Genomic DNA, 10,391 nt, shown 5'->3' on the forward strand with positions numbered 1-10,391 from the left:
ATATTCTGTGTTGAGCTGTGGGATATAAGCAAGGCACAGATGAGATGGGAAGATAGAAAAAGCCAGCCTTGGCATCCAGAAGCACAAAGGGCACAGCTCTGGCACAGGCACACAGCAAAAAAGAGGACTAAGCACTTGACTGAAATGCTCTGCCAGGCAGAAAATACGACAAAGACCACTGGTGTCACATACACCATTAGCAGACACAGAACTTTGTATTTTGAGTAAAAATGCTGGGAAACTCAGAAGTCAGCCAGCTTGTGGCTGAAAGCCAAACCTACTCTTTTCCTTCAGGAAAAGTTGGCCATTTGAGCCCAGCGAGATGAAGGGAGGCTGTCTTGCTGAGAGAAGTTGCCTCTGAGCTTATTAACAGTATTTTGCATACTGAAAGGAATAGAAACTGCCTTGCTGAGGACACCCTGACCCTCAGCTCTTGACACCTCCATGTCTCTCTGTAACCTACCCTTTTGCTGTGCCTGGGACCTGTGGAGAAGCCTGCAGGGCCTTCCCTGGAGACCTTGTGTGTGCCAGACAAATGCCTAAACTGTGGCTTTAAGGTCTTAGACAGAATATGGAACAAGCTATGGCTGCAAGGCAGCTGTCTGAAAGTCACAGAGACGTGGTCCACTGGAGACTTACAACAACCAAACAGCACCAAGGCAAGATGAAGCAGGATCTAACAGACTGGATGAGCAGAGACCACTAACATAAGCACAGGCTGTGGCAGGTCAGGTTTGGGGAAGCTCCCCCTAAGAGCCCAGAAGAGACCCATTGGTAGACCTGAACACCAATAGTAGAAAAGAGAAGAGGTCCCTGGCTTGCAGGGCAGCAGTGAGGAACGATTCATATAGACGCAGACAAAGACACACGGGCACAAAGTTCTTGTTATTAGCAAGAGCAGAGCCAGACAGAGCTGAGCAAAGCTAAGCCAGGCTGAGATCCTCTTTATCAACCATTGACAATTTATAAGTTTTACAGATATGGGCCTGGACTAAGAGGTTAAACAAGATGTTTTTCCAATAATTGTTATTAAAAACACACCACACATGTTGTGTCTGTTTCAGTTACATTCCCACTCATTCACAGACCAAGCTCAACAACATTCACACATCACATGTACTTGGTAGTGGTTATCCGGCCCAAGATACCATTCTCGCAAGTCTGGGCTGTCACTCTTTACAATTGTGAAAAACATACTTCAGTACAACCTGCCCAAGGCCCTTTATATTTTGACTAGCTGCTGTGACCTAATTATGTTAGTATTATTTCTTCTTTGACCATCCAGATAGTTATGTTAGTGTTGAACTTCCTTTATCATCCAGGTGGCTGGAACCGCCCATCTTGCTTTCTCACATTGTGGAGTGCCTGAGGCAGAGGAGCTACATGTGGGGACCCTGCTCCAAATCTGTAGGAGGGGCATCTGACCTGTCTGTAAAAATGGATCTTTTAGTTACTGTGCTTCAGTAGCCCTGTGGCAGTGCCCATGTCTCAGGCTGGTGGTTCCTGGGCTGGGGCACAGAGCAGTCATCAGCAACTCAGACATGCTTGAGGTTAGAGAGGTGATGTGCACAGTAGAAGCAAGACAGCTAGTGCAACAGCCATTTACCCCAGTTCATTAAAAGGTCCTTCCACATCCCAGCTCTCCACATCTCAGGAGATGGTCCTGCTGCAACAGCTGTGTTGGGCAGCCTGGACTCTGCCTTTCTGTGCTATCCCTGCTGTTTCTTCCTCTCACCAGGGTCTTCTAAAAGAGCAGTCACCTTCACCATGAGATGAGCAACCGCAGAAGGGGTTTTCTTCTGAAATGCCACACAGCCAGCTCATCACCAGTGTGCACAGCTGAGTACGCCACAGGAACTAGGGCCTGAGGAAATCAAAGGGTGCTAAAATTGTTGTGTTTCTCAGTCCCCATCAGCCCAAAAATGAAGGCACAAGTTTAATCAGAGACTCAATGAGGAGACTCATTTTCTTGTAGCAAGCTCAGCATGTTGCTGCTGTTCTCTCAGAGGGATTTTGGAAAGTGAGAACACAAAAGGCCTTTTATATACAGAGCTGGCTCCTCCGCTCTCACATGCTGCATTGCTTTCAGATGCATTTATTTGGAGCAATGGCCTCAGCCTCCCCTGCAGGTATCAAGTCCAGGGCAGCTTTGGCATCATCCCCACATCCATAGACAAGGTTTCTAAATTCCTCCTTTGCAGCTTCCCCTGATTCCACCTCCTGTGTGCTGCCTTTGTGCCCTGGAGCTCCATCAGTTCAGCCAAACACCCTAATGAGATAAATGCTTCGTTTCACTGGTTCTCAGATAGATCATTCTTGTGCTTGGAGCAGCCTATCCTGTAAGGCTGATCAGATTTCCTGAGCTCCTTCACCCTTCTGAGCTGCTTCTGATGGCACCACCTGAATCAGCCCCCCCAGTTTGGCAAGGTCTTCTCCTCTGGAGCCCACCAGCCTGTGCTCTGCTGCTGGCCTTCCTCCCTCCCCTCTGGTGACTGGGACCCCCCTGTGTCCTGGTCACAACAGCCAAGGTGGACACTGATGTTCACATCCCTCACCAGGGTTTCCTTGTTTCCCAGTTCCAGATCCAGGTGAGCATCACTCTCATTGGCCCACGATGCAGACATGTTAAGCAGTTGGCCCAAGGTCCTCTGGACTATTGGCACTTGCCACTTTGTCAGGCCAGTGAATATCAGAGCAATTACAGTTTACCATAGGAAGCTGCTCATTGACTGGAGACTTCCTCCTTGAGTTGCTGACAGAAGATCTTATCCATTTCTTCTACATGATCATGTAGTTTGTAACACCCAACACATTGTCACTTTCTATTGGGTTTACATGACAAAGTCTTGGAACTGGAGGTAGGTGTTGATGTGCTACAGCTGTCACCTCTCTAATAAGACAACAGGAGTTTGACCGATGTCAGAGCCGACTTCAGCTGCTCCAAGACGGACCCACTCCTGGCCAAACCTGAGCCACTCAGTGATGCTGGCAGCACCTCTGGGATATTGTATTTGAGAAAGGGTAAAAAATGTTGCACAACATCAGGTGGGAGAGAGGAGGGAGGAAATGGGAGAGAAAAGCACTGCAGACACCAAGGTCATATCCCATAGGACCCAAGCAGGTCCCTCAGCAGGCCAAATCCTGCTCTCCTGAAATCCTGCTCTTGGCCTTGTTCTCATCTGCCAGGAGCCTCAGCTCCTGACTGTTCCATCCTGACCAACTCTTTCTGGTTTTAAGTGTGAAGTCCCACAGGGCACCTCACCCCACTGACTCCTCAGTCACCCATGTCAGGAAGATGTTGTCAATGAGCTCCAAAACCCTGCTTGTCACCAGCCAGGAACCTGGGAGGTGTGGGACCATAGTCCTGCCCTTGGCCTTGCACAGCCCCACATCACACTGTCCCAGGAAGGGCCCTGGGCAACATGGGAGGGACAGGACCTGCCTTCCCAGGGCTGGGGGTCTGGCCTTGGCCTTTTGGTTAATGAAACACATCCAGGTTTCCTCAGCATCAGAGCCACCTTTACTTTGCTTTTCCTGACCTCCAGTTTTCTTCTCTAACCAAACCTGGATATTGTTTCTCAGTAGGTTCCCTCAGTGGGACCCATTAACATTACAAGAAACTTTGCAGTTTGAATCTTTGACTACTTGAGAAGTTTCTTCAGCTTCCTCCAGGGTCTGAGGTTCATGGACTCAGCACCAAACCCACCAGAGGGGTCATTAAAGCACCTTGGGCTGCTCCTGTGCTGCTGAGCTGGGCTGGGCTCCTGGGACACAGGGAGCTCATGGCAGCGGCAGCGCTGCAGAGAGACAGCTCTGCCCAGGAGCAGCTCCTCTGCACACGCAGCAGGGCTGAGGGCTCTGCCTGGGGATCTCAGGAGACAAGCAAGGCAGAGAGAGATTAAAGGTGGTCAGGACTGGGAGGATGACTGAGAGCTCACTGGAGGAGAAACCTTTGCAGCCCTTGCCATGGTAAGTCTCTGGTGCAGGGCAGTGCAGCTCTAGCTCCTGGAGGCATCTCCTGAAACTGGCACAGGCACAGCTTGTGGGATCTGTAAGGACGGGGCTCTTGTCAGGCCATGTTGAACAGCTGTGAAGTCGAGTTAGCACCCAGGGGTGCCCAGGGCTGACCTGCAGAGCAGGGTCCCTGCACCCCAGGGCTGTGCCGGGGCAGGCACTCTGCCGCCTGTCAGGGTCAGCACTCAGCCTGCCCGGGAGATCCCCACGGTGCTGTGGGGAGAATCTGCTGGGTGAAAGGAGCAAGATCTGGCTGGGCAGGGTTCTTCTATGGAGTGAGTCTTGTGTGTGTCAGGGCTGCTCACAGCTCCAGATCACTTTAGGACATGCCCAGGAGACTTTTAAAGAAGCACAACAAGACAGGGGCTCTGTGAAAGGGAAGGATCCTGTTCTATCAGTCTCCTACTCTAAGCTGTCTGTGTGGCCAATGGGAAACAGAAACTCATGTCTCAGTTCAGGAGGATGCACTGAAATTCCAGAAGAGTATCAGAAATCAACACGCCATGGCTTACAGACAGCATCAGGATGTCTTATCCAGCCTCATCAGGCTGATGTTCCCATCGCAGCTGCCCACACAGAGCTGCCCCTTGGCAGTGCCAGCTGCTGGGAGGGGTCTGCAGGGCAGAGCTGAGCACACAGCGGGTGGGATGGGGTCTGTGACACTGACAGGAGGAGCCCTGGGGACACAGACACAGCTGCAGGCAGGGACAGCTCCAGGCAGCACAGCAGGGGGTGCTCAGCAGCTCTTTTGGTCCTTCTCTGCAGATGGTGCTAAGTGTTGTCTGCTGGGCAATGCTCTGACTGTTCCTTGAGCACATCCCATCTTCAGGAGCCCTGACTCTGCTCTGCCTGTCCTGCTGGGCTCACGAGCTGCCCCAGAAAGGCCCAGCTCTGCTGTAGGATCCCAGGGGTGCTGAGCCTTTCCTTGGAGACCACACTCTCCTCTCAGAGTCCTTTGCTTCTCTCGCTGAGGGGTCATGTCCTGCTTTCTTCATCACATCTCCACCTCTGGTCTAGGGCAGAGCAGAGTTTGCAGATCTGTCCTTTCAAACAGGGCTCCCCTGCTCCAGTGTGAGGCCAGTTTTGGGGTTTCTTTTACAGAGATTTGTTTATGAAGCCGTTGTCAAGGCAGCACAAGTGAAAGCACAGGGCAAACGGGTAAAAGCTGCTCTCCTGACTCTGTGCTGAGCAACAGAGAGATGAGCCCTTTTGCCTGTCCTGTGTCAAGACTCTTCACATTTTCAGTCATAGAAATGAGGAACTCAACCCCTACAAAAATCCACTCATGAGATGTGATGATGGGAAATTAAAAACAGACAAAATCATGATAATGACATGCTATAGGCTCTACTCTGCAACCCACGCTCTTAAGTGTCACGAGTGCAGATACTGAACATTTCCATTAATGGTGCATAAAATCTGACCCTGTTTGTGAAAGTCAAAGCTGTCACAAACCAGCTCCCATGTCCCCACTGCAGCAGAGCAAAGCTGGTCGCTTGGCAGCACACAGGCAGAGGTCCTGCTGCTCACAGCACACTCAGCCAGCATAGAAGAGAGAAAGGAAATGCATTTCAGTTTTGGTTATTTATATGAAAAATAGAGTCGCTATCTCAGAGGAGCGTGTCCTGATTTCACATTGTCATTTCATTTTTAGAAGAGAGCCCCCATGGAAAAAAACAGCAAATGTCCAACAGCAGCTCCATCACCCAGTTCCTCCTCCTGCCGTTCACAGACACACGGGAGCTGCAGCTCTTGCACTTCTGGTTCTTCCTGGGCATCTACCTGGCTGCCCTCCTGGGCAACGGCCTCATCATCACCACCATAGCCTGGGACCAGCACCTCTACACCCCCATGTACTTCTTCCTTCTCAACCTCGCCCTCCTCGACCTGGGCTGCATCTCCACCACTGTACCCAAATCCATGGCTAACTCTCTGTGGGATTCCAGGGTCATTTCCTATGCAGGATGTGCTGCCCAGGTCTTCTTTGTTTGTTTCTTGTTTGGTGCAGAGTATTCTCTTCTCACCATCATGTCCTACAACTGCTATGTTGCCATCTGCAAACCCCTGCACTACGGGACCCTCCTGGGCAGCAGAGCTTGTGTCCACATGGCAGCAGCTGCCTGGGCCACTGGGTTTCTCAGTGTTCTGCTGCACACGGCCAATACATTTTCACTGCCCCTGTGCAAGGGCAATGCCCTGGACCAGTTCTTCTGTGAAATCCCCCAGATCCTCAAGCTCTCCTGCTGAGATAGCTACCTGAGGGAACCTGGGCTTCTTGTAGTCAGTGTCTGTTTAGCATTTGGCTATTTTGTGTTCATTGTGGTGTCCTATGTGCAGATCTTGAGGGCTGTGCCGAGGATCCCCTCTGAGCAGGGACGGCACAAAGCCTTTTCCACCTGCCTCCCTCACCTGGCCGTGGTCTCCCTGTTTGTCAGCACTGCCATGTTTGCCTACCTTAAGCCTTCTCCATCTCCTCCCCATCCCTGAACTTGCTGGTGTCTGTTCTGTACTCAGTGATGCCTCCAGCAGTGAACCCCCTCATCTACAGCATGAGGAACCAGGAGCTCAAAGATGCCCTCTGGATGACTGGATTTCTTCTGAAGCTATAAACTGTCTTTATCTTCTCCTACCTAAGAGTATATCTCATTGCAGGTTCATCCAGTTTGCAGTATTTTTTATCTCTATTTGTCTTGTTGTTTTTTTTTTTTTTTTTTATTATTATGATAATATTTTAATTTCCTTTGTAATTCACTGCCTGCTTTTCTTTTCACATTGAGTGGCTGTGTCAGTGTGGAATCATGTTCTCTGTGTTTAAGCAAAACAAAGGGACCTTCACCATTTTTTTTCACCGGCATTCTTTCTCCGGGAACTTTCTGGAGCTGCAGGGATAGTTCCTGTGTGCATGGGTGGAAGGGAAAAGAGCTCTCGCATGGCAGCACTGCCAGGGAGCACCAGCGCTTGTTCTTCCAGAGCTGTTCTGGTTCCACTCCCACACTCTCCTTCTCATCCCTGGTGTTGGTGCAAGGCCTGAGTACTCTGGCAGCTTGGTCACCGTCCTGCTGTGTGTCAGTCCTGTGGGCACTGGCAGGGACAGGCAATGGGCACTGCTGTGACAGAGCTGGCCCCAGAACAGCCTTTCCAGATAGAAAGGTGATCTCCTATGGGCAGGGCCTGAAGGTTTAAGTCTTCTTACAGAGATTCTCCCAAGAACATGCCCAAGGAAGTAACCCACAGTTTAAACACCAGAGTACAGCTGAACAGTGTGTGTGTGCAGGGCTGGCACACAGCAGTGTCCTTTCACAGCCAGGCTCCTGCCAGAGACCTGCAGAACCAGCAGAGCAGGGGCTGGGCTGTGCTCCTGTGCACTGGACACCCCGTGGAAGGAGCCCCAGGTCAATCAGCATGGACTGGCCCCTCACAACCACCATTTCCAGCACTGGCCTCTCACCCACAGAGGCTGTTCTTCCCTCCACAGTGGAACACTGAATGAATAGTTCAGCAGTCCATGTTTGCTTTATACAGGTGTTGAGGTTTGGATTGCGGGATGGCAACCGTGGCAGACGTGGGTGTTAGCCCCCTCTCCTCCCCCTTCCTTCTTCAGTCCCTTCTTCTTCCCCCTTCCCACTCAGGACAGGTGATTGGGAAAGAAAGGAGGATAGAGAGAAGAGAGCTGGAAAAATTAAAAATGTTTTACTAATCCTACCAATAAAAAATAGAGAAAATAATACAAAATATATAAAACCAATCTTGAAAGTCCCAGCAACTGCTCATGCAGATGAGGGGCTGGCACCCGAAGTTCTGGACTGGACTCTGCAGCCAACTGGAGCTGGATTCAGTCTGTCACTGGGCCTGAGTTTTCAGGGAATGCTAGCAAGGTCCTCCCCTAATGTCGGCCAGAAGGAAAAGGGACAAGATCCTCATGGTCTCCCACTTTTATATGAAGTATTCACATGAACGGGATGCTATACTCTGTCGGTCAGTTTCTGGTCACCTGTTTTCTCGTTGCCCCTCTCGCAAGATGTACATCTGTCCTTATCAGTGACCTTGCATTCCATTGCTATGTTTACCAAATCATGTGTCTGACTTTCCAGAAAAATGCAGCTAATATGAAGCTTTAGCTGACAGGCAAATTCACTAAAAGAGAAACTTGTTTTTAACTAAACCAGGACAACAGATGAGAAATGAGCATGTGCATCATGTATGTGAGATGACATGAACACAAGCGAGCACAAACATCATCACTATTCCTCGTGGTTCCATGAAGGCCTGTGGCACAGACAATGTCTTGAGGTCACTTCATGTTGGGAGGAACATCCCATAGGAAATCACCTGAATGCAGCAGTTGTACTTCCTTGAACTGAGGTCCCTGTGTCCATTCCTCATGACGTGGGACATGGGTGACATACCACAGGGCTGAGATGTCTCCTGTCCTTTTGGAGTGGCAACAGGAGGCCAGTGCCTCTGTGTAAAAGGGACAGACTCTGTCTCTGAACATTCCTGGGTGCATAAGGAGTCCATGAGGCCAGCTCAGATGTGGACACCTGACAGACACTGACATTTCTGTGTGTGACTCCAGGAACAAACCCCACTGCCCAATGAGATTCATCTTGGCTGCCTTAGGATCATTCCTAGTGCTCCAGTCTGCTACCTCACCATTGCCTGTTATTCTGGATTGTGACCTCATAAGAACCAGGGTAATTGGAAAGGTTCTGGGGTCTTTGGAAAAGGCAGAGATCAAAGCCATGTTCAAGAAAGGCCAGAACAAGTATTGGGAGGATTGCACGTTGGTCAACCTGCCTCTGTACCTGGGAAGGGAATTGGACACGTCCTCCTGTAGAGTGGGATTTCAGCTCTTTTGAGGGTGATGAAAAGGTGGGTCGAGGCCACGAACAACCTCCCCTGGTTCACCCGGCCTTGAGCAGGATAATGAGACAAGATGAGTGAGACAAGGGCTCTCTTCAGGCAAGGCGAAGAAGTGGGATGGGTGTCTACAGCCTGCAGGGAAAGAGGGGCAGGTGTAGGACTGTGTAGAACACGCTTCTGTCTTGGACAGGTCTGGGGTGCTAAGGAGGGGAATGGATGGGTGTGGTATTATGAGGTCAGTTGTGTCTCAGAAACTCATAATCCAGTCAGAAGTGTGTGGCTGTGACAGGTTGTCATGTCCATCCCACCTGAGAACATGACAGGACAGCAGCAAGAACATGGTCGTGTCTGTCAGAGAAGCTGAAAGGCCAGCAGCACTCATGGGATTTAGAAGATCATGGTGAGGTTACTTGCCTTCTGTCAGGTAAAAGACCACAAGAAGCATAATGGGTTGGGTTCCCTGATTGAAGAACAATTTTTGAGATGGTTGAGTTTTCCTTAGTAGCAGAAAAAAACAAGAGAGTTAAAAAATTACTCACAACGTGCAACTTGGATGATGGAGACTGGATATCAGGAGTAAGAAATGTCATGGAAGGGCAGTGCTGTGGGGCAAGAGGTCAGCCAGACGGAACTGGATCAGCCCATGGTTTGTGATCCAAAGAGCAGCCAGTGAGGGTGCAGACACATCAGTGAAGGTGCAGAAATGCTGGGGTGAGAGCAGGTGGGGAAGCGAGATGGGTGTCTGCAGCCTGCAGGGAAAGAGGGGCAGGGGTAGGACCGCGTAGAACAGCCTGTGGTGGAGATGGCAAAGGGCACTGTAAGGCTGGAAGGTGCCCAAAGAACCCAGGTCTCTGTCCCCTTGGCCATGGCAGTTGTCTCTGCCACTGAGGCCCAGGAGAAGACATGTTGTCCTCATGGCACTGGGGCCTCAGTGCTTCCTTGCAGCCCCATGGGGAAGCCGGAAGTTGTTGACTCAGTGTTGTCCTTCCCTGGGCCTTGCACATCCACTTCCCACGGTACCAGGAAGAGCCCTGAGCTGTGTGTGAGGGACAGGATCCCCCTTCCCATTGCCTGGAGGTCATGGCTCCTCCTTTCTGCTTCAGAAGCAAACCAAGAAGTTTCTGAGCATCAGAGCTGAAGAAAAGACTCAAAGGAGACCTCATGGTGGCTACAGCTTCCTCACAAGGGGAGAAGGAAGGGAAGGTACTGATCTCTTCTCACTGGTGACCAATGAGAGAACCCGAGTGAATGGCAGAAGATGTGCCAGGGGAGGGTCAGTTTTACATGAGGAAAAGGCTCTTCACCCAGAGGTGCTGGATACTGAACAGACTCCCCAGGGAGGTGTCACGGCCCCAACCTGAGAGTGTTCAAGAATAGACTGGACAATGTCCTCAGACACACGGGGTGACCTGTGGGGTGCCCTGTGCAGGGACAGGAGCTGGACTCCATGATCCCTGTGGGTCCTTCCAACCCAGGACGTTCTATGATTCTGTGAAACACTAGGTCAAAAGTCC

At 50.7% G+C, this 10,391-nt stretch overlaps 1 pseudogene across 1 annotated transcript; it reads left to right on the forward strand.

The window, feature by feature from the left end:
• Window positions 1–5,697: 5,697 nt before the first annotated feature.
• LOC308053222 (olfactory receptor 14A16-like) lies at window positions 5,698–6,847 on the forward strand (annotated as a pseudogene). The gene has a single exon. The product of its transcript is annotated as an olfactory receptor 14A16-like (transcript).
• Window positions 6,848–10,391: the final 3,544 nt, after the last annotated feature.

This window comes from Nesoenas mayeri, assembly GCF_963082525.1.
Source record: "Nesoenas mayeri genome assembly, chromosome: 1".
NCBI classification, from domain to species: domain Eukaryota; kingdom Metazoa; phylum Chordata; class Aves; order Columbiformes; family Columbidae; genus Nesoenas; species Nesoenas mayeri.